This window comes from Aulonocara stuartgranti (genome assembly GCF_965226115.1).
Source record: "Aulonocara stuartgranti genome assembly, chromosome: 20".
NCBI lineage: Eukaryota > Metazoa > Chordata > Actinopteri > Cichliformes > Cichlidae > Aulonocara > Aulonocara stuartgranti.
Genome location: NC_138956.1, coordinates 35,785,458 through 35,791,441, shown reverse-complemented (window position 1 = coordinate 35,791,441; position 5,984 = coordinate 35,785,458).

Sequence of the window (5,984 nt, the reverse complement as noted above, 5' to 3'; positions counted from 1 at the left end):
CTGAACACACAAACATCACAGATATGAGCATTCATTAAAGATCCTCGGAGGGCTGTTATTTCCCAAACAATGTGGAAAAGATGTGGTACTTTCTGCTTTAAATGTTCTGAAGGCTCATGAGCAAACTTTTAAAGCATTCTCAGACAGCAGCATTTATCACCATGCTAATAAATAACAGTGCTGGCTTTCTTCTGGCTAAGGTAGGGCGACACTGATCCAACTTCTGCACCAACTTCTTCCCGTTCTGTTACGTTGGCTGCAGATATGTTCTGATACAAAGTTCAGATGCTCATTTTCCACCAGTCACACTTGAGAGGACGTGCACCGTCATTGTTTAATGCAAACGTCATCAGTAGATTTCTCATGTAGAGGCTGCGTCTGTTTCTTGAAATTATTTACAGTGAGAAAAAAATAGAACATGCGCACATTTATCTTTCCCGTCATTATAAGCCACGATCATTCATCCCATCGGCTGCACTATAAATCTTTATTTAGCTGCGAGTAAATCCCAGGCATGGACTGAACTAAACTGTGATGTCAACAAATTGGCATGGCAGTCATTCACAGTAGTTCTGGCCTACCTCGCTGCATTACTCAGGCTTTCCAAGAGAGCTAACAGCTGCCACATCAGCTCAAGAGGATCCCTTTGCAAATTCTTCTAGTAAATATAACCCTTCCGTTATCTCCCTTTGTGTGAGTCTGAGTGCCTTAACAAAGACTCACAAGATGAGGTGAAGCGTCTATGTAGCATCTGTGGTTCAAAAGGTAGGTTGTCTATAAATGAGAAGGTCAGTGGTTCTATCCCTGCCTCCTCTACTCGTTGAAGAGTCCTTGATACTGAATCTTGGGTTTGAAATGTCTTAGTGTAAAAGTGATTCTGCATAGAACAAAGTGCTTGAATGAATGAGGCTTTTCATAAGAAACTCTGAGTGCTCAAATACTCTAGAAAAATGCGGAACAAGTCCACTTGGCTTTTCCTTTTCAACATCAGGACAGAGTTAAAAGAAGACTATTATATTAGTGGGCAGAAATCTTCTGCTTGGCCACATTTGACCTAATAAACCTAAATCCATTCACCTGAGTCCAAGCTGAGTCCACATAAAGTCCACAGTTCAAATATGGTGAGTAAAGTATTGCACTGTTGATAAATACACAGAAACCTGTTTCTCAGTCTGCTTCTTATAAAATAAGTGCAAAATAATAATGTTTCATTAGTACTTGTTTATATTTTGAGGCTTCTCTTCTTTTCTAGTTTAACGAGGTTCAGTAAGAACATTCACATACTTTTGAGCACCAGTAAAAGACTCTGTAGTTGTTGAAGCTCATGAAGCTAAATTTTCACCTTATTTCATTAAAAATGAAGCAGATTTGAAAACAACTCTCCGGGTCTTTTAAATTCAATTTAAATTGATTAAATTAGAAACGTATCTGTTGTCAAATGGACCAGAAATCAGCTAATACAAAATGACATTAGTGAATCAGCAGGGACACAATTCTGTTTCTGAAATTTAGGATGACCATCTCACAATCTGACTGCAGCCAGTCGGGATGCAACAGGAAATAACGTGCAATTTTGGCAAAATGAAACAAAGTAAAAAATATAAAACAATTTTTTTTGTAGGACATTAGTAAACAGGTACATCTAACTTCATCACTGCGTCACAATCCTACAGCTGTTACCAAGGAGCAGACAATAATGGTGTTAGCCATTAGCCGTGCATCTTGTCCTCAGTTCAGTAGCAAACTTGCACTAAACTTTTCCCAAGTTCACTAGATGAGTGTCACACAGTGTTGCTCATACTGGACTCATACAGTTACACACTGGGTAACACCTTCAGATGCTGAGGTTGCTGGGAAATTTGAATCCTTTACATTTTTGCACTTTTTGTATTAAAAACTCAGTTACCCAAGTTGCTGTGTACAAATAAAATTCATCTTAGGATCTATTACAGTCATGTCAAATATCAAAGCATACATCACAGAAATCTGATGATTAAAATGGGGGCAGTGTACTTACCGTGCTGGGTGGCTCTGTTTTGAAGATCTTTGAGGATGTGCAGAAAAACACAATAGCGCAACTCAAAGAGCATCACTTTGCTTTATAACCTCACTGTGAAGGTCACTGCAGCATGTGACCCCCTCCCCTGCAGCTGACTGGGCAGACTGGTCTGCTGGATGGTCATAAAAGGCCTGCTGTGGTCAGGATAGAATACCAAACTAAAGCAGAACCAAAGCCCCATCTGCTCCCTCCTCATCCCGGTTTTCTCCCACTGCATCCCGGTCTATCTATGGAGACTGACTGTCCACTGCTGACTTTCCCCTCTGTGCTTCTGCCCATCTGTGTTTTGTTCCATCTTTCTGACATGTATTCCATCCAGGCTATCTCTGGGTATTAAACCCCAATTATTCTTTATTTAACCCCGTGGCATCAAACTTAAGCCAAGCTGTCAATGAACTGCTGATGTGGTAAATCAGAGAAACCTGTCAGCATTGCTCCTCAGGCTCTAAAATCTCTAAAGGTAAATAAATGCTGGAGCCTCAGACTTTTTAAAAAAATATTAATTCACAGAAATTTCCTGTTTATTCTTCAACTTTTTTTTCTCATAGACCACCTGTAAACAAAAATTCTTATATTTACTGGCTTTAATGACAGCACAGTGCTAGGACTTTTGATGGGTGAAAGTCATTCGTGTCTTCAGTAGTTAGTTTTCAGTATCTGCTTCTATTCATAGAATATTCATTCACATAAACATTGAAAGCAAAGATGTAATTGAATAAAGTCTGAATAATTAGTTATGTAGATGTGAGCTATGCTAACTTATATCAGCAGATTGAGCAGCTATAAATTCATTTATCTGTATGCAGTTAAAATTTAAATCATTTTCGTTTCTGAAATGGAAACAAATGAGCAGTTCACTTTGTACGACTGCTTTTCTTTTTTGAATGTTTATAATTGCTTCCCCACATAAAATACTGTGTAACCACATTCAGCTAATGCTATGCTAACTGGAAACCCATGAACTACCTACCACTACTTTAATTAGAAAATAATGGCATTGGTCTTCTGAGTTTTGGCTTCTTTATCTGTTAATAATAGAAAAGATTCACTCTAATAAACTGTGATTGTCTTTTCAAGCAAACACCAGCCTTAGAAGCTGCTTGTAAGCTCCCATCATCCTCTGTTTTCCTCCATCAGTTACTGACAGTAATAAATAAGGCAATGATGCACATCATGTCTCACTGACTGATAACCTGACACACTGAGCGAGTCCAGACAGGATTTGGACCGCAGTGGATTTTGACATTAGATTTCTCTGTGCAGAGTTGAAATAATAGATCTGCAGTGGGGATTAAACTCGAGGCTTTCAGCTTTGATATCGTGCTATTTTTACACTGAGAACAACCAGCCTTCTGCTGCCTCTTTAATCTCATGAAAACTCAGCTCGCTCCACTGTTCGGCTGGTTTTTGAGGACCAGCTCACATATCAACAGGCAGGGGAACTGAAAATTACATAGCATTAGGTGGTGTAAGTTGGGGCAGTCACATTATAAAGATTACCAAAAGAATCTGCAGGCTACAGAGCTACTGTCCATGGCTCCAGCTTTGAGCCCAGCAGTACTGTGGCAGATAGATTTAATATGACGTCGGCCCACATTTTGCAGCTCTAGTAGCGTCAGCTCTTCTAGGAAGGCTTTCCTCAAGGTTTAGGAGTGTTTATGGGAATTTTGGACCATTCTTTAAGAAAAGCATGTGACATCAGACTCTAAGGTTGGCTGCAGTCTCTGTTCTAATTCATCCCAAATATCTTCTGTTGGGTTGAGGTCACAACTCTGTGCAGGCCAGTCAAGTTCTTCCACATCAAACTCCCTCATCCATATCTTTATGAACCTTTCTTTGTGCACTGGTGCGCAGTCGTGTTGGAACAGGAAGAGCCCATCCCCAAACTGTTCCCAGAAAGTCTGAAGCATGAAGTTGTCCAAAATGTCTTGGTATGCTGAAGTTATACGAGTTCCTTTCACTGAAACTAAGGCCCTGAGCCCAACTCCTGAACCCCACCTGAGACTTTACACTTGGCACAATGCAGTCAGATAAGTACCGTTGCCTCTGCAACCACCAAACCCAGACTCATCCATCGGATTGTCAGACAGAGAAGTGCAAACTGTCTCTCCAGAGAACACGTCCCCACTCCTCTCTAGTCCAGTGGCAGCGTGCCGTACACCACTGCCCATGCTTTGGTGATGTAAGGCTTGGATGCAGCTGCTGGACTATGGAAACCCATTTCATGAAGTTCTCTGTTTACTGGTTTTGAGCTAATCTGAAAGCCACATGATTTTGGACCTCTGCACACTATGTTCTCTGTGATTTTATGTGTCTACCACTTTGTGGCTGAATTGCTGTCTTTCCTAAATCGCTTCAACCTTTTTATGACACCAGTTCACCGTGTAATATTTAGTAGCAAGGACATTTCCTTTTTTTTTTTTTTTTGCCTGTCCCATTTGGCTCTTTTATTGTCTAAAGGCAAAGAAAGATGCCCAACGGATTTACTTTACCAAATTGACCATCCCAGCCTTGCCGTAATGGTCCATTTGATTCACCTTTTATTGTTTATTTTATTTTCACTTGCTGAATACGGGACAGACTTGACTGGGGGAAAGAAGGGGAGAAAGAAAGAGGGAAAGAGAAACAGCTGAGAAGAGGGCCGGGGGAGAAGGGCAAAAACCAAAAACCAACAGAATGAGCAGAAAAAAAAAAGAAAAAAAAAAGCATATATCAATCACCTGGATCACCTGCTGAGAAAGAAAAAAGAAAGCAAGCAGAAGAGAACAAGAGTAATAGAATAAACAGCATCACAATGATATATGGGAATATGACAGTAAATACTAAATATTAAACATTATTGTGCAGCACATAAGATCAACAGAACACAGTGTGCTTTGAGGTAGGAGCCAAAAAGGGTGTAGTTTGTGGGTGTGATCACCCGTGTGTACACCTGTGAGCATGGACGCGCTTGTTTTTTGTTTTTTAAAAGGTTCCTTCATGTAATGATCTGCTAGAGGGTGTGGGGGGGCCACAGCCCCGTCCTCCAGGGCATGAAGCAGGTATGGAGGAGATCAAAACTCCAGACATCCAGAGGCCCCCAGAACACAAGAGACCAAGGAAGACCAACAGAGGGGCAGCCGCGCCACTGTCCCAGAAAGAGCTGAGGAGAGTCCCAGATGAGGGCTCACTCAGCAGCCGCGGAGCAGAAGCCAGGGGGAGTTGCAGTGACGCGCCCGTGAGCTCCGCCGGCAGCCAGCCGTGCCTGAGTGACCGAGCCCCAGGCCGAGAGGCCGGGGGCACCCCACCTCCGAAGTGGCCCGAGCGAGCCCCAGGCCCCGATAAGCGGCCGCCAAGGAGTGAGCCGGTGTGTACCTGGACGCCCATCCCCGCAAGGACATTTCCTGACTGGACTTGTGACGTCCTATCACTGTACCATGCTTCCTGAGCTCCTGAGTGACCGACAAATGTTTGTAGAAGTGGTCTGCATGCCTAGGTGCTTGACACCTACGGCCACGGAAGTGACTGAAACAGCTCAATTTAGTGGTTTAGTGGTTTGAATACTTTTAGCAGTTTGGTGTAGGTGGATAGTTACATGAGGGATGAATGGATTGACGATCGATCTATGGATAGACAGATGGACAACAGCGATGGCCATGTTAGCAAGTGAGCTGTCAGAAAGAGTAGAAATACTGATATTTATCTTTGTGTCGTATTGATTTTTGTGTATCATATCAAACAAAATGTTCCGAGTTGACTTCAGCGCAGAGAGAAGTCCGTCTTATGGTGTTTGGTTCACTGTGATCCTGTCAGGTTTCCTGTCTTGTTGCCGTCCTGTTGGCTGAGCCCTTTGTGACCCTTTTATAAATAAAGGTTTACGCACAAACTTACTGATAACGCCACACATATCTATGTAAGCCCTGCACCCATCCACCCATTCAACCGT